Here is a 20,279-nt window from a genome sequence, read left to right as displayed (position 1 = left end):
AAAAGCTTGTTGGTTAGTATTAAAATCCATTTTACAATCTGTTTTTAAACTAATTGCTCACTAATGGATGTCCTCGTTCATTTATGAAGAACGCCTGGAGCAAAGTTTTGAAGTAGGTGAAGTTCTCATTCACTTTCCACGTGCACTCATTTTGTGATTTACTCCCTTCGCCCTCCTTTCGTGCCCTGCTCGCCAAAGCTGCTTTTAATGCCTCCTGACAGCAGACCAATCCGTTCCACACTGAGTGGCTAGTTATTCTTCTATTCTAGTCAAGATTATTTCTACTTTAAAATCTTCCCTGCAGTGGGTTGGCATGGGGTAATTTAGGGAGTGGGAAGGAGAAACATCTGAATGGTAAAATAGAAGATATTAATAGCAAGTTATTGAAAAATAATTTTGAAGATATATATCAGGCTCTCTAGTTCCTTTTAGATTATTGGACGCAGAGTGCCACCAATCTCCTAGGATCTGTAACAGTCTCTTTTTTGGAGAGAAAAAATGGAAACTGTAGTTAAATCAACCACCTTTTGGGTGGCCTAATCCTCATGTTGATGAGTTTAGAAAGTTCCCACCTGCTTGAAATTTCCTTTCTCAGTAGATATCCACCATTGCCTTTGATTCTCTTTTCTGAACTTCTTTGATTCGAGTTACTCCTCAGGGCTAGAGCATGAATACACACACCCACTTAGTAGTTAATGGTCTCCAAAGGCAAGCAAATAAGCAAAGCGGCGATCTGCTTGCTTATAGTGGAGGAACTGTACCAGAACTTTGCCACATAATCCCCTGCCTAGTGACGATATGGACACAAATATTCCCCAAACGACATCTCTTTATAAATGCCCTTAAGAGTAGTTCACATCTGCCAGACAGACTTAATGTGGACTGCTTAATTAGAAATCTAATTTCTTGTTCATATGCACATTTCTGCATACAAGTCATAGCAATGGTCTAAAGCAATTAATGTGAAATGCTACTGCAGAGACACTTGTTAAATACTTGAAAACCATGCGCAATTTTTTTACAGAGAGGTCAGAATGATTAAAAGAACAAGTAGAAATTCGTTGACTGAGCTAACATCATTATTTTTAGGATGAAAGTTTAAAGGGCTATATAAGAAAGTGGTCGTTTGAGTGTGATACTAATTGCAGAATGTATTCCCTGCAGAGTCCTGGCATAATGCCTAGTATTTCAGAAAATGTTTAGCTTTGATTCAAACTTTGAAAGAAAAATGGAATAGTTCTTTATTTTCTTAAGTGTGCTTCTTAACTAGAGTTATTATCTTAAGAACAATTTACTCTTATCACTGAATGTGTTGTAATAGCAAATTGATTGATCTGAAGATATGTTCTTTCTATCTTAAATCCAATGTGGTTTATTCATTGTTCGTGGAATATTTTAAGAATCAATTGAGAATATTCAGACCTTATGTTATGTCTAAAGCCTAGTTTAGAATCATAGCATATTAAAAATAGAAGGAGAGAGAAGGATTCAGGCATTTCAATTCTATAATTACCCTGTAATATTTAATATTGGAAAGGCAATAAATAAGATTAATGGCAAGCTACTGAAAAACACATAAATAAAACTCTCAATCTAAGGTCTGTGTAATAATAGTAAAATGCTTGGAAATTGAAAGCATTTTATTCATAATCCCACAGTAATGAATTGGACTATTCTCTTTAAAATGTAGATATGAGAAAGACTATATATAGAATTATTCTAAGTGTTGCCTTCAAATGAATTTTACCCTGAAAATGGAGGATACATTTACAAATATTGAAGAAGCTTGAGGAAAGACTTCAAAATTATAGCACTTTTTTTTCTACATTTTAAAGATGACTTGAAGATACAGATGAATTCCGGGTTGTTGTTGTTTTATAAGGATACAAAATGCAAGTTTTGGAGGAATTTATGAAATTTTACTTTTTCTTTTTTTTTCTTAGAAGAGTTTTTTAAAACAACAACAAAAAACCTTAGAATATGCAATGCTTTGTCATTACACACACACTCACACATACACACTCCTACTCACACACACACATAACTTCTTCAAAATGTTAGTTTTCTTTGGTTTTTGATTTGTAAGCCATCTTTAACGTTAACACTTTAACATCTCTAACACAGTGTAAGTCTAAAATAACGTAAATTGACTTTACATTCCTGAGCATATCACCAGGAGAAAGTTGATTAAATTTGAAGGAATAGCAATATTGTACATAGATCTAGTAGCAATGATGCTAACAAACAAGGCCAGAGGTGCACACAATGCGTCGTAAAGTTATCCCTGAAACAAGAAAAATGCATTTTTCTCCACTTATAGATTGTCCCCAATTTGAAGCTAAAAAGGTCACTCTTGCAACATTTCTCTAAAGTGGAAATTCAAGAGACCCAGCAAATGAGAAAAAGAGCAAGGGCTGACTTTTGTCAGGACCCTGTTGGAGTTCATATGATCAAAGCAAGTCCATGTAACCAAATCCATATTACCAAATCAAACCATGGGCAGGGAAGGGCAATGGAAAGATGGGCAGGTTGGAGAGCAGGGAGTCTTTCTGACAGCTCTCTTAGTTTAAAAGACATAATACCAAAATAATTTTATTGCTTATTAGTGTCACAAAGTTTAGTACAAATTTGTAAGTGAGAGGTCAATCATGGGAAGACTTTTACTTTGGGTATACAAGAAGACTTTCAACCAATGTTCATTTGATAACATTTTTTCTCATGTTGTGCTATACCTTTTTCTCCGGTTTCCACTCTGGGATGGGGCTACACAGGCTTGGCATGCAAGAGGTCTAGATCCTTGACTAAGTTAAATTTTGGTATGTTTCAAAAGGTAGAATTTTTTCTAGGGTAGAGCGAGTCAGAGTCTGGTCTCTTACTACCACTATGACTGGCGGCTTGAGATGAACATTTACTTATTAAAGAAGTAGGAAATAGATTAAAAGGTGTCTTCCAGCTTACTTCCAAGCAAATCTAGAGACCAAACACACACATTTATGCATATCCAGCTCCTTGACCACTAGGTGATCCGTACTCACCATCCGTCCCAAGTCATCAAGGCAGAGGAAAGTGAAGATACTATTGTGACTTTAAACTCTCTTTGCAGGTGCCTGGGAGGTTGATTCTAATCAAATAACTCAAATTTCATATGTAGGTATATATGTGTGAGTATATATACATCTATATACATATATATACACTACTAAATATATACCACTATACATATATCTACAATGTATATCTACACTGCATATCTACTAATTATAGATACATGCACACACACACACATATATATACAAATATATACACACAGATCTTCCTCAACTTATGATGAAGTTATGTCCTGATAAGCCCAATGTGAGTTGAAAATATCGTAAGTCGAAAATGCATTTAATACACCTAACATACAGAACATCATAATTTAGCCTAGCCTACCTCAAACATGCTCAGAACACTTACATTTGCTTACGGTTTGGCAAAATCATCTAATACAAATGCTATTCGATAATAAAGTGTTGAATATCTCACATAATTTATTGAATATCATACTGAAAGTGAAAACAGAATGGTTGTCTGGGTACAGAACAGTTGTAAGTGTATCGGTTTTCACCCTCGTGATAGTGTGACTGCCTGGGAGCTGTGGCTGCCACTGCCCAGCATCACGAGAGAGAATTGTACTACACATTGTTAGCCCGGGAAAGATCAATATTTGAAATTTGAAGTGCATTTTTTACTGAATGCAGATCATTTTCACACTATGGTAAAGTAAAAAAATTCTACGTTGAACAACAATAAGTCATGGACGGCCTGTGTATGTATATATACATACAGTATCTCTCTCTATCCATCTATCTATCTCTATCTATCTTTCCATCTATCTATCTATCTATCTATCTATCTATCTATCTATCTATCTATCTATTTTTATCTATGGTTTGCTGGGTTTGATGAAGAATGGGTGGGAGAGACAGGGAAACCCAGATTGTGTGATTAATCTTACATCTTGTGTCTTTAAGCTAGTTAGGGACAATTCTGTCTAGCTGTGTTTGTAAAGGCAAGTAATTGGTTTAGATTTTATTTGGTCTTCAATTCAAAAATCTCTTTTGTCATCTAGTCATGCTAAAATGATGTATTTCTTTATTTTGATTATGTTCATTCCTAGCTGGAGCTGAGATAAATCCCACATCCCCTTAAGAGCTATCTAACTCTTCTAGAATTATATTACCCCATTAATGATCTGATCTACTGGGAGTCTGTATGAAAATGTTAACCTCAAAAATAGACATTTCAAAATGGCTGCATAACAGAAACTGACCTTGCCACTTAGATATTATTTTTAATTATTTATGAACATTTTTAGGGCAACAAGTTAGCCCCTTTTGTATTAAAATAGAATATATTAATGTTAACAGTGCCAAAAAGTCTCAACTTCATTCATTTTGCCTCCCTTACATTTTGCCTCCTCATTGCAAGCAAACACAATGTGTTGCTAGAGTATGTTAACTCCGTAAAAGATACAAAAAGTCGGTGTCAGAAGAGTAGAGAGACGTTGGAGGGGGCGTTAGATATGAGTCCAGCAACTTCATTTTTTTTCTGGTAGATACTAAATTTCAAAGAATGTTGAGAAAAGAACTATTAAATATTTATTGACAATTCATCTACCTCAAATGGTTTAAGGACATATCTGGCTGACTTTTCAATTCAACATAATTATTCTATAATATATCTTCAACATTATGAGTTTCCAGAATAGGAACAAATGAAAATGTTTCAAGTTCTCAAGTTACAGAAACTAACATTCTCAAGAAAATTATTAAAATGATTACTATTAAAATTACAAACTCATATATAGAACTACTAACTGAAGAAATAGAATTAAACATCATCTATATATTGAACTTTACATTTTTCTGTTTCTAATTTTTAGTCGGTTTAATCCTCTTTATTTTTATAATAAAAACATAGCCCATTTGTATAATCAGTACAGGCTAACTCACACAGGTTGAAATCATACTATTGAAGAAATACTTCTATTTGTTTTTAAAAATAAACAAGCTGGGATGTATTCATTTTTACATTGAGCATTTTTCATTGTATCAACATATTTTCAACTGCATTACAAAGCAGAAGATGAAGAATAACTTTTCAGAGCATAAAGAACATCCAGCATAGTAATTATATTACTCAATGACAGGGAAATACAGGAGCAGTGGAAAATGTATGATAGTAGGAAGGTTAGTAATTGCTAGGGTATGTTGAATTCCGTACCTTTATTTGCTCAAATGTACCAAGTAAAATATGACCTTGATATCAAAAGTAAGGGTCTACATTTTAAAGTGCTTTAAGCCAACATAACAAATTTCATGAATTCATCCCTCAGTTATTTTTTCATTGTAACAGAACTTCAAATTGGCATATCCACAGAGCATCTCAAGAAAAAAGGAAATGATGTTTTACTAGAATTTATCAACTAAAATTATTTTTAATCCTCAATCTCCCACCTGTTGTTACCATAAATCTAACATATTTAGACATCTTTCTTCTTTACTTCAATATGATTCTTTTGAAGTGTGGCTGATTTTCAATGTCCAAGAAAATTTGTTAAATAAATTTGGGTTGTTTATTGTGTACTTTTGAGTAATTCATGATAATTTTTCTGAAATGTAAAAACTCATCCCAAAACTGATGTAGGGTCTTTAGGGACCTCAGATAACCAAACCAATCTCAAAAAAGAACAAAGTTGGAAGACTCATACTTCCTGATTTCAAAACTTACTACAAAACTGAAGTAATCAAAACAGTGTGATATTGGGGGAGAAGTCAAGATGGCAACATAGGCAGACTCTGAACCCATCTCCTCCTGCAGACACAGCCAATTTACAACTACTCATGGAAAAATTACCCCTGAGACAGAACTGAAAACTGGATAAGAGGAACTCCTGCAACAAAGAACAATCCTAATGGAGGTGGAAGAGGCAGAAACTCCTTTCTGGAGAGAAAAAAACTCCGCCTTCACAAGCCGCCAGCTTCACAGCCCTCTGGGAGCAGCCCACAGGTCCGCAGCCTCCCTTGATGAAGCGGGACCCTGAGCCGGGAGCGCCCCCGCTGTGGGCACTTTGTGGACTCAGCACAATCGAGACTAGTGGCATAATATCTGACTTTGTCTGCTACTAAAACATTGGGGAATACCCCCAGAAAAGCTGGTTCACAAAGAAATTAAAACCGGCTCTTAAAGGGCCCGTGCGCAAACTCACCCGTTTGAGAAAGCAACCTAAAATCACCAGAAAGAAAGGTGCATAGTGCTTTGGGGAAAAGAGACTCATCTGATAGGCCCTGAGTGCATCTCGGTGAGAGGTGAGAACTCTCCAGGGACTGGGACATTGACAGCGGCCATTGTTGGGGCCTGGTGTGGGCGTGCTGACACAGATGTCATTGGAGTTCTCCCTGGGGCCTGCTAGCTCAGGTCTGCCCCACCCACTAGAGCACCGATTTAATCCTGTTTAGTCAGGGCAGGCAGCCCACCCTAGAGACTGGCGGATCCAACAACAAGCCCTCAGGCAACATGTGGGCCTGCATAGATTGGTGACTGGATTCTCTGCAGCCTGGCAACTGAGCCCACTTCAGTGGGGCAGGGCGTGCACAAGGAGCGGGTGAAGAGTGTGGGGTAGTGGTAGAGTGTGTGGGGCTCCCGCCGTGGAGAGACTGGGTTCGCTTGGGGAGGTCGGGGCGCTCACACGGGGCAGGACTGTGTGGAGTGTGTGTGTGGACCTGTGGGCGGCAGGGCTTGTCAGCTGCAGAAGACTTATGCTTCTCAAAGACGCACATAGGGGGTTTGCCCCACCTTCCAAAGCCTGAAACAACTGGGTGCTCCCATGCCTGAGGCCAGCCCCACCCAGCAACAATCCTCAGAGAGCTGACAAAAGACCTAAAGCCTGGAGGCTTATAGCAATTGTAAGCCCCTGAGCCTGACAACCTGCCACGCTGGGGGCCTACTCACTTAAAGAAATACTGCAACACAAATGTGGTATTAGACCTTGCAGCCAAGTGTTATGGGGCTCCCCACACCCGATAAAGAGACTGAAGGGCCCACAACAACTACAAGCAGTTGAGCGTTACAACAGCTGACCAGGAGCATAACTCAGCCTCCCTGGGCACCTACAGGGCGAGCAAACAGGTCACAACAGAAGGATACACGTAGCCCACATAGGGGTCACCCCTGGAACGTTGAGAACTGAGGGAAGCACACTGCAGGACTCCTAAGGCATCACTTGTATAAGGTCACCTATCCAAAAGCAGGAGACGTAGCTGACCTACCTACTACACAGACACAAGCACAGGGAAAGAGGCAAAATGAGGAGGCAAAGGAATACATTCCAAGTAAGGGAACAGGACAAAACTCCAGAAAAGGAACTAAGTGAAACAGAAATGAACAACCTACTCGAAAGAGAGTTCAAACTCATGGTGTTAAGGATGCTCACTGATGTGGGGAGAAGAATAGATGAACTCAGTGAGAATGTCAACAAAGAAATGGAAGAGATAAAAAAGAACCAATCAGAAATGAAGAATACAATACTGGAAATGAAAAATTCGCTAGAGAGACTCAAAAACAGAGTAGAGGGTACAGAAGAATGGATCTGCAAGCTGGATGAAAGACTAGAAGAAATTCCCCAAGCTGAACAGGTAAAAGAGAAAAGAATTAAAAAGAGTGAGGACAGTCTAAGGGACCTCTGGGACAGCATCAAGCACACTAACATCCATGTTATAGGTGTCCCGGAAGGAGAAGAGTGAGACAAAGGGGCAGAGAATCTATTTCAAGAAATAAGAGATGAAAACTTCCCTAACCTAAGGAAGGAAACAGACATCCAGGTACAGGAAACACAGAGAGCCCCAAACAAGATAAACCCAAAGAGGCCTACACCAAGACACATCATAATCAAAATGTCTAGAATTAAAGATAAAGAGAGAACCCTAAAAGCTGCCAGAGAAAGACAAGTTACATACAAAAGAAACCCCATAAGGCTATCAGCTGACTTCTCACCAGAAACCTTACAGGCTAGAAGAGAGTGGCATGATATATTTAAAGTGCTAAAAGGAAAAAACTTAAAGCCAAGAATACTCTACCCAGCAAGATTATCATTCAAAATGGAAGGAGAGATCAAAAATTTCCCAGACAAGCAAAAATTAAAGGAGTTTGTCACCAAAAACGAGTGCTACAAGAAATGTTAAAGGGACTGATTTAAGGGGAAAAGAGAAGACTACAAACAGGAAAAATTATCTATTTCCATGATTAGAACATAATGGATACAAATGCACAAAAAGTTAGATACAATATCAAAAACATAAAATGAGGGAGGAGGGGAGTTAAAGAATAGAGCGTTCACACAGAGCTCAAACTAAAGAGACCATCAATTCTGTATAGAAGGAGAAAGGAACAGAGAAGGACTACTAAAACACTGAGAAAAAAAGTTAAAAAATGGCAGTAAGTACATACATATCAATAGCTACTTTAAAAGTCAATAGACTAAATGATTCAATTAAAAGGCATAGGGTGTCTGATGGATAAAAAAACAAGACCCATATATATGCTGCATACAAGAGACACACTTCAGACCTAAAGACACTCACAACCTGAAAGTGAAGGGATGGAAAAAGATACTCCATGCAAATGGCAATGAAAAGAAAGCTGGGGTAGCAGTACTCATATCAGATAAAATAGACTTTAAAACAAAAACTATAAAAAGAGACAAAGAAGGGCATTACATAATGATCAAGGGAACAATCTAACAAGAGGATATAACACCTGTAAATACCTACGCACCCAATGTAGGTGCACCTAAATATATAAAGCAATTATTTACAGACATAAAAACAGAAATAGACAGTAACGCAATAATAGTAGGGGACTTTAACACTCCACTTACACCAACGGATAGATCATCCAAACAGAAGATCAATAAGGAAACATGGGCCTTAAATGACACACTAGAACAGATGGACCTAGTAGATATATACAGAGCATTCCATCAAAAAGCCGAAGAATACACATTGTTTTCAAATGCACATGGAACATTCTCCAGGATTGATCACATATTAGGCCACAAAACGAGTCTCTATAAATTTAATAAGATTGAAATAATACCAAGCATCTTTTCTGACCACAATGGTATGAAACTAGAAATCAACTATAGGATGAAAATCAGAAAAGCCGCAAATACATGGAGATTAAACAAAACGCTACTGAACAACAACTTGGTCAACGAAGAAATCAAAAAATACCTGGAGACAAATGAAAATGAAAATACGCCATGCCAGAATTTATGAGATACAGCAAAAGTGGTTCTAAGAGGGAATTTTATAGCAATACAGGCCTATCTCAACAAACAAGAAAAATCTCAAATAAACTATCTAACAATGCATCTAAAGGAATTGGAGAAAGAAGAACAAGCAAAGCCCAAAATCAGTAGAATATCAGAAATAATAAAAATCAGAGCAAAAATAAATGAAATAGAGATTTAAAAAAGATAGAAAAAATTAATAAAACCAAGAGCTGGTTCTTTGAAATGATCAACAAAATTGACAAACCTTTAGCTAGACTCACCAAGAAAAAAAGAGAGAAGGCACAAATAAATAAAATCAGAAATGAAAGAGGAGACATTACAACAGACACCTCAGAAATACAAAAGATTATAAGAGAATACTATGAAAAGCTATATGCCAATGAATTCGACAATCGGGAAGAAATGGATAAATTCTTAGAATCACACAACCTTCCAAAACTGGATCAAGAAGAAGTAGAGAATTTGAATAGATCAATCACCAGTAAGGAGATCGAAACAGTAATCACAAACCTTCCCAAGAATAAAAGTCCAGGACCAGACGGCTTCCCTGGTGAATTCTACCAAACATTCAAAGAAGACTTAATACCTATCCTCCTCAAACTCTTCCAAAAAATTGAGGGGGGAAGCTCCCTAACTCATTCTACAAAGCCGACATTACCCTGATACGAGAACCAGAGAAGGACAACACAAAAAAAGAAAATCACAGGCCAATATCACTGATGAACATCGATGCAAAAATCCTCAACAAAATACTAGCAAATTGCATACAACAATACCTTAAAAAGATTATACAACATGATCAAGTGGGATTTATTCCAGGTATGCAGGGATGGTTCAACATTCGCAAATCAACAAATGTAATACACCACATTAATAAAATGAAGAATAAAAATCACATGATTATCTCTATAGATGCAGAGAAAGCATTTGAAAAATACAGCATCCATTTATGATAAAAATTCTGAATAAAATGGGTATAGAAGGAAAGTACCTCAACATAATAAAGGCCATATAGGAGAAACCCACAGCTAATATCATCCTCAATGGTGAAAAACTGAAAACTATCCCTCTAAGAACAGGAACCAGACAAGGATGCCCACTGTCATCACTCCTATTTAACATAGTACTGGAAGTCCTAGCCAGAGCAATCAGGCAAGAGAAAGAAATAAAAGGGATCCAAATTGGAAAGGAAGAAGTGAAACTGTCACTATGTGCAGATGACATGATTTTATATATAGAAAACCCTAAAGAATCCACCAGAAAACTTTTAGAAGTAATAAATGAATATGGTAAAGTTGCAGGATGCAAAATCAACATACAAAAATCAGTTGCATTTCTGTACACTAACAACGAAGTAGCAGAAAGAGAAATTAAGAATACAATCCTATTTACAATTGCACCAAAAGAATAAAATACCTAGGAATAAACTTAACCAAAGAGGTGAAAGATCTGTACACCGAAAACTATAAAACATTGCTGAAAGAAATTGAAGAAGACACAAAGAAATGGAAAGATATCCCGTGCTCTTGGATTGGAAGAATTAACAGAGTTAAGATGTCCATACTTCCTAAGGCAATCTATAGATTCAACGCCATCCCTATCAAAGTTCCAACAACATTTTTCACAGAAATAGAACAAAGAATCCTAAAATTTATATGGAACAACAAAAGACCCAGAATAGCTAAAGGAATCCTGAGAAAAAAGAACAAAGCTGGAGGTATCACACTCCCTGATTTCAAAATATACTACAAAGCTATAGTAACCAAAACAGCATGGTACTGGCACAAAAACAGACACACAGATCAATGGAATAGAATCAAAAGCCCAGAAATAAACCCACACATCTATGGACAGCTAATCTTTGACAAAGGAGCCAAGAACATACAATGGGGAAAAGAAAGTCTCTTCAACAAATGGTGTTGGGAAAACTGGATAGCCATATGCAAAAAAATGAAAGTAGACACTTACCTTGCACCATACACAAAAATTAACTCAAAACGGATTAAAGACTTGAATGTAAGACCTGAAACTATGAAACTTCCAGAAGAAAACATAGGCAGTTCGCTCTTCCACATCGATCTTAGCAACATATTTTCAAGCACCATGTCTGACCGGGAAAGAGAAACAATAGAAAAAATAAACAAATGGGACTACATCAAACTAAAAAGCTTCTGCACAGAAAAGGAAACCATCAACAAAATGAAAGGGCAACCTAACAATTGGGAGAAGATATTTGCAAACCATACATCTGATAAGGGCTTAATCTCCAAAATATATAAAGAACTCATGCATCTCAACAACAAAATAACTACCAACCCAATTAAAAAACGGACAAAAGACCTGAACAGACATTTCTCCAAAGAAGATATACAGATGGCCAACAGACACATGAAAAGATGTTCAAAATCATTAACTATCAGGGAAATGCAAATCAAAACTACAATGAGATATCACCTCACACCCGTCAGAATGGCTATAATTAACAAGATAGGAAACAACATGTGTTGGAGAGGATGAGGAGAGAAGGGAACACTCATACACTGCTGGTGGGAGTGCAAACTGGTGCAGCCACTATGGAAAACAGTATGGAGATTCCTCAAAAAATCGAGGATAGAACTACCATATGACCCAGCTATTCCACGGCTGGGTATTTATCCAAAGAACTTGAAAACACCAATGCGTAAAGACACATGCACCCCTGTGTTCATTGCAGCGTTCTTCACAACAGCCAAGACTTGGAGGCAACCTAAATGCCCATCAAGGGATGAATGGATAAAGAAGCTGTGGTATATATACACAATGGAATACTACTCAGCCATAAGAAACCATGAAAACCAGCCATTTGTGACAACATGGATGGACATTGAGGGTATTATGCAAAGTGAAATAAGTCAGAGGGAGAAGGTCTAATACCGTATGATTTTCTTTATTAAGTAGTAGATAATAACAACAATAAACAAACACATAGAGACAGAGATTGGATTGGTGGTTACCGTGGGGGGGGGGGGGGGAGGAGGGCGAAAGGGATAACTCGGCACAAGTGTGTGGTGATGGGTGGTAATTAGTATTTGGGTGGTGAACATGATGTAATCTATGCAGAAATAGAACTATAATGATGTACACCTGAAATTTATACAATGTTATAAACCAATGTTACTGCAATAAACAAAAAATTAAAAAAAAAAAAATCTGTGTGGTATTGGCATAAGGACTGCCATATATACCAAGAGAGTAGAATAGAAAGCTCAGAAATAAATCCTCACATATATGATCAAATAATTTTTGACAAAGGTGCCAAGAACTTTCACTGGGGAAAAGATAGTCTTTTCAACAAATGGTGCTGGGAAAACTGTATACCCACATGCAAAAGAATGACTCAAAATTTGTTTTGGTATTCTTAAAGACCCAGATTTGATTTCAAAAAATTTTCTCGTTTACTTTTGGTTTTCTATTTTATTGATTTCTCCTCTGACCTTTATTATTTCTTCTCTTCTCCTTGCCATTGTTTTAATTTATTCTTCTCTTTTAGTTTTTTAGGATTTTAAGTTGAGGTCAACGACCTTTCCTCTTTCAGGGATCCCTTAAGACCTCATATCAAAATATGTATATGAATGTGTGTGTCTAATCCAGTATTATATAGCTTCACTGTTGAACTCTACCAAAGATTTAATGAAGAAATAATATAAATTCTGCACAATATCTTCTAAACAAATTGAAAAAAGAGAGTATTCTTCCCAACACTCTGTGTGAGGCCACCATCATTCTGATACCAAAACTAGACAAAGTCATTATAAAGAAAGAAAACCACAGACCAATATCATTCACCAAAGAGATGCAAATATTCTAAACAAATTTAAGCTAATAAATCAAGAAATGTGTGAAAAGGATAATTCATCATGATCAAGTGGGTTTTATATTAAGAATGCAAGAGGGGTTTACTATTCAAAAATCACTTAATGTGTTTCACCAAATTACCAAAGTTAAAAGAAAGAGGATATAACACTTATAGTAGATGCTGATAAGGATGCTGTTCAGACACTCTCAGAAAAGTAGTAATAGAAAGGAACTTCTTTTACCTGAAAAATGGCACCTATGAATAACCTAGAGCTAACATCATATTTAATAGTGAAATACGGAATACTTTCCCCCAAGATGAACAACAAAACAATGGTGTTTGCTTTTATCAATTCTATTCAATAAATAATAAATAATAATAATAAGTAAATAATAATAATAAAATAAAATAATAAAATAATACATAAATAATAAAAAATAATAATAATAAATAATTTATTTTACTGGAGGTTCAAATTGTTCAAAAGATAAGAAAAAAGAATAAAATGTAACCAAACTGGAATAAAAAGAACAAAAACTGTCTTTATCAACAGACATGATCATCTATCGTAGAAAAGATGATGGAATCTACTAAAATATTACTAGAACCTATTACTGTTTTTCGCAAGGTTACATGATATATGATCAATATAGAAAAAAAAATCACTTGTTTGTTTCTATTTGCAACAAACAATTGGAAATTGAATTAATAAACTATCACCCTTTTAAGATAGCATCCAAAATATAAAATACTTACAGATAAATCAGAACTAAGACGTGCAGGAGCTTTATACTGAACACTACAAAATATTGCTGAGAGAAGTTACAGGAGAGTTAAATAAATTGAGAGACAAACTATGTTCATAGATTGGAAGACTCAGTGTAGTCAAAATGCCAATTTTTCCAAAATGATCTAAATATTATATATATTCTTTATCAAAACCCACACAGGTATTTTTGGTAGAAATTGGCAAGATGATTGTAAAATTCATATGAATATATAAAGAATCTAAAATAGCCAAAATAACTTTGAAGGAGAGCAAAGTTGTATGACTAACAGTACCTGGTTTCAAGACGTATTATTAAGCTATAGTTACCAAAAAAGGGTGGTATTGTCATCAAAATAGATAAATAGATCAAGAGAACAGAACAGAGATTCCAGAAATAGACACACACATATTTGGACAACACAATTTCAACAAAGGTGGAAAGACCAGTAGTCAATCCTAGTATTTTCAGCAAACGATGCTGGAAAAATTTGATAGGCATATGCAAAAAAAAAAAGAACTTGGACCCCAGTCTTTCTTACATTATATGTAGAAATTAATTTAGACTGGACCTGAGCCCTACATTTAAGAACTAATACTATAAAACTTCTAGAAAAAGATGTAAGAGAAAATCTTTGTGACCTGAGTTAGGAAAATACATTTTAGCTATGCCAACAGAAACATGATACATAAAAGAAAAACATGATAAAAGTCATTTTTAAAAGAATGACAATTCAAGTTAAAGAATAGGAGAAAATATTTATAAACCATATGTCTGATAATGTATTTTATCCAGAATACTTACAGTTTCAAAACTCAATAAAAAGAAACAAATAAGCAAATAAAAATGGGAACAATTTTTTAACAGGTATTTCACCAAAGGAGATATACAGATTCAAATTAGCAGAAGAAAAGATGCTCTATAATATTATTGGAGAAATGCAGATGAAAAGCACAATGAAATAAGACAACACACTTTTAGACATTAGAATGTCCAGAAGTAAAGATTGATCATGCCCATTGTCGACAAGGATGTGGAGTTACTGGAACACTGATATACTGTTGGTGGGAATGTAAAATGGCACAGCTATAATTTGACAGTTCTTAACACATGAAACATATACCTATCATATGATTGAGACATTATACTTCTGCATATTTGAGGACGAGAAAATAATGCATATGTCCATGAAGAGGCTTGTACATAAGTGTTCACAGTAACTTTATCTTTATAATAGCCAAAAAACTGGAAACAAACCAAACGTCCAACAATGGGGAAATGAATAAACTGTGGTATATCCATATAAGAGAATACTACTACTCAATAGAAACAAACTCACTATTGATATATGTGACAACCTGGATAAATCACAAAATAATTATGGTGAATGAACGAAGCTAGACAAAAGAGAATGCACAATGTGTGATTTCATTTTACAAAATTCTAGAAAATGCAAAGTAATGTAGAGTGACAGAAAGCACAGTAGTGGTTGGCTAGCAATGGGGCAGGGGAGGTGAGCAGCAGGATGGAGTGATTACAAAGGGGCCCAGGGAAACCTTGCGGGGGTGATGGATATGTTCATTAGCTTCACTGTGGTGGTGGTGGATTCACTGTTGTAGACATATGTCAAAACTTACCACATTGCACAATTTAAGTACGTGCTGTTTATCATATGTCAATTACACCTCAATTAGCTGTTAAAAACCCTAATGTACATGCTAATTACCTAGAGATATTGTTAAAGTACAGATCTGGACTTGGTCGGTCTGAATTGGGGCCTGAGATTCCGCATCTCTAACCAGCTCCCAGGTGATGCCAAGACTGCTAGTCTGAACACTGTGCTTGGAGAAGCAGGACTGTATTTCAGTTCTTCACAAACTATCTGTGTAAAAGATCAGGTGTTAAAAAAAATCATTTTCAATCCATTGTACACTGATATTTAAAAAATATATACATCACTATAAAAGTAAAATAAAAATAAAGATACAAATATTTGAGCCCATTTTATTAGATTCAACAAACATAACATACTCTGTCAAATTACTATTCAAGTTTCTTATTGCTTGTTCTAAATTTCTGTAGTAAAGTCATGGTCGAACGCTAACAGTTGGTGATTGGATGCTGGCTCATAGACCACATTGCTGTTCTGTAGAGTACTCAGATTGATGGCAATTGTAGCTTTTTTTTTTTTTTCCTGAAACTAAGCTCTATCCACTCTAAGCCCAGGAATCTTGTGATGGTATGCTATATGTTTTGTGTTTCATGCTTTATGTTTTATCCGTATGGCATCCATGTCTGGCTAATTCACAAAGCTAGCACTTGTCTTGCTGAACATTCATTAAATAAATATTTATTGAAATATTAACATCACACAGTGCTAGGGCATGATATTTAATGATATTTTTCAATAACTACCTTTTAGTAATTGAATGGGAGCATTGGCATTTAACATTTTTAGATCCTGTCAATTTAATTTTTTCTCTGAATATTAATTCCTCTATCTTACTTGTCTTTCTTCTTTTCTTAATATTCTCATTTTCAATTTCCATGGTAATATTCTCCACCTTCTAGTTACTCTCAGTCTTTCTTTTGTTAATAATAACTACTACCATTTATTGGGGAGTTGCTGTATTTCAGGAATTGCTAAGTGCTTTGAGTGTAATATCTCTGTGACCTGGTATTATTATTCTCATTTTTGTCTAAGAAGAAACCGATTCTCAGAGGCATAGTATAAACTGCCCTGGGTCTCACCACTAGTAAATGGAAGAACTGGGATTCCAACTGAAATCTGACTCTGAAGCTCAACTCTCTGCCACAATATGGCCTTAACAATAATGCAGGGTGTGTCATGAAAGAGAATAGATTTGTAAAGGACAACCTCACCATGACACCTTTCTCCTGCCTAAGTCATCAAACTATTTCCAACTCAATATAGAGAAAGGAGATATCTATTCTATAAAAGACTAAACAGGTATGTATTTATAAAACGGACAACGGGAAGGGGTCCTTGTATCTGACAACCCACAGTCATTAGTCAGACCCTTAAAATTTGCAAAGAGGGCCGGCCCGGTGGTACAAGCAGTTAAGTGCGCGCGCTCCGCTGTGGCGGCCCGGGGTTCGCTGGTTCAGATCCCAGGCGCGCACCGACGCTCTGCTTGGAAAGCCATGCTGTGGCAGTGTCCCATATAAAGTGGAGGAAGATGGGCACGGATGTTAGCCCAGGGGCCAGTCTTCCTCAGCAAAAAAAAAAAAAAAAAAAAAGAGGAGGATTGGCAGATGTTAGCACTGGGCTGATCTTCCTCACACACACACGCAAAAATTTGCAATGAAAAGAAGCACGCAGATTCCCGTTAGTGAATTTGTTCTGTAGAAATAATGAAAGAATATGAGATAGCACTTTCATATCTCAGACACTGTGAACGGTATACTGAAACTGACCAGTGCCCAGGGCTTTGCAGGAGTCTGATGAGTTGGGTAATATCAGTTGGGGCAGCAAAGTGAGAAGAGACCAGATTTTCTTTGTTCACATAACCACTTATGTTTTCCAGATAAGAGGATTTAACTGGGTGGGTCTGCCCCGTTCAATCTGCAGTGCCTTATTGCATGGAGTGAAGTCCATGCTCTCTGTTCTTTTACGTGGTGGCCGTGGACCATAGCAGATTAATTTCCAGTTTGCAATCAGCTATAGGTAGAGTAACAGGATTGGTTTCATTAAAAAAAAATGTGGCATGAACAATGATTTCTAGGGATGAATTAACCACCTTAGGCCAGTTTTGGTATGTTTGTTTTTTGTTTTTTACAAAGAGCACTATGTGTGTGTGACAGATATGGACTCTGGAACTTCACAGACTTCTGCAAACTATACCAGTATACAAAGATATCTCTCAATTCCTAATTTAATAATAACAATAATAATAATAATAACAAAAGATACTCATTCTACCCCAGCTCCATGCAAATCAGTTGTAAGAAAAAAATATGTAAAAATTGCATGTGTCTGTTTTAGAACATTTTCTACCTTGGTAATGGCTAAACGATACTAAATACCACAATGGCCAGATGCGGAGGAAAATCCGAAGAGATGAAGAGAGAAGGATGAATACAGTTGTTCCATGCTTTGCATTTGAGCGATTGAGGATATGTTCGAAGAAATCTAGTGTTTTTGTTTCAATTTGCTGTAAACTTCTCAAATCAAAAAGTAGAAAAATAAATTTCTGTTATTTTCCTTCCAGAAAAAATGTGAGTATCTAAATTCATTGTCATGTCTTTTGTACAAACACAAAAGACATTTTCCGGTTTCCTAGAATACTACAGTTGATCCTCAGCAAATGAGACAATGATAAAACCAGTATAGGAATGTGTATGTTCAAAGGAACTTGAGGTAGAAAAAGATGAATTGACACAAACAAAAACGGTCTAAAGATGTGACATTCCACATGTTCTATAAATCAGCCTTGATATTGATCGCATCTCACAATGTTTTTGAATGCTGCCTTGTCTAGTACATTTCCTGAAATATGTTATATATCTGTCTTTAACTACAACTTTGATTTTCTATAATTCTGCTTTTTCTGCATTTCCTTACCTACAGAATCACTCTGTTGTGAGCTGACCAATAGTGTAATAAAATAAACCATTTTACTGCTGTGTTTTTTTTTCCTTTTGTCACTTTATAAAGATAATAGGTGACTTTAAAAAGTCAAGAGGATGGGGAGAAGAGTCAGTGATGTGATTTTTCAAAGAGTTGTGTGTTGTAAATAAATTAATTTCATTGATTTACTGACAGTCTTATGGCAAAAGAGAACTATAGAATATCCTTTCTTTTTCTATCAAGATAAATACAATGTAATTCATCAACCTTTGTCTTACTTCACAATACTGAACCTTAGAAATTATGGGTAAATATATTATATCATGAAACTGAAATTATACATTTTATATTACAAGTTATGTTATTAATAACCCAATAGCCTACATGCTATGTTTCAGAGAGTTTCAAATCCTTCCCTGGATTGAAATAATTAACAAAAATCCTGTTACAGAAATCAAATAGGGCAAATAGTTTCATTAAATATCAATATAGATACTTCTTACATATATATTCTTACTGCAAATTTGATTTGTTTAAAATCAAAGCAAAACTTGATTGAAATGTGTTTTTAGTAACTCTATAACTATTTCCATATTAAAGATTTGAAGTGTGTAGTAACGGTTAAACAAACTATTTCTAATAATTAACAGCTAACAGCATATAAAAGCTGTTCTGTTCAAGACTGGACCAAGTGGATGGATTATGGAATGGTCTAGGACATTGGTTTCCTAATTCAAAATTTGCATGTTTAACAGTTTTGGGGGTCATGTCATTTTTCTACAACATGCAGTTAGTAAATATAAATACATGTTATATTAGCTTCAGATTTTTTGAATAAATAGCAGAAACAAAATAGAAATCTCCTCCGTTACTCTCCTTGGTCCATTTCCATCTCTCCTTTTCCAAATATATTGTTAATGTATCTAATTATACGGAAAATTTTGTAAGATTTGTCTTTAAGCTCACATAAATTTTTATTATTACATAATTCCTAATGTCTCATCTACCTTTAGGTTTTTTACATCCATGTTGATCCAGTAGAATTTCATTTACTCATTTTAACTACTGGATTATAATTCATTTTATTAATGTACTTCTCTTTATGTAGCTACATCCCATCAGACGAACTTTTGGTTTTTTTCTAGTTTTCTTCTTTGAAAAGAGTGATCCAATAAACATCCCTATAAAAGTTTTCTACTGTATATCTGTAAACATTTATGTAGGTTATATATCTACAACTGTAATCTTATCCACACATTAAAAACATTTTAAATTCTCTTAGATATTCTCTGGTATACTGCACAGGGGATGGACCAATTTTCCCTCTCCCCAATAGTTTCCATTTCTCCAAACCTTCCCAACACTTACTAAGTGTCGGTTGCCATCTTTTTAATTACTGTTATCTTTAAATGGGTATAAATGTGTATCTCAACATATTTCTCTCCCCCTACCCCCTGTTTTTCTGACTACTAATAAGATTAAATACCTTTTAATATGTTTATTTTCTGTTCTTATTTAGTTCACATCATCTGACATTTGTCTATTGGATGACTTGTTTTTAGTGATATGTTAGAGATCTTTATACGTCGTGGATATTAATTCTCTGCATCATCTCATATGAGACAACTACGTTAAAAGTCAGCCACTTATCTTTTAACAAAGATTAAAATGGAGTCTTCATTAAACACATTTCAAATCTCTGGCTACTGCTTTTCCTAGTTTGATTTTGAAGAGATCCATACAATGCAGAAA

Source organism: Ceratotherium simum, chromosome 13 (assembly GCF_057802395.1).
Source record: "Ceratotherium simum simum isolate JZ-2026a chromosome 13, ASM5780239v1, whole genome shotgun sequence".
In the NCBI taxonomy this organism is placed as follows: Eukaryota; Metazoa; Chordata; class Mammalia; order Perissodactyla; family Rhinocerotidae; genus Ceratotherium; species Ceratotherium simum.
Note: the sequence above shows the minus strand (reverse complement) of the source record.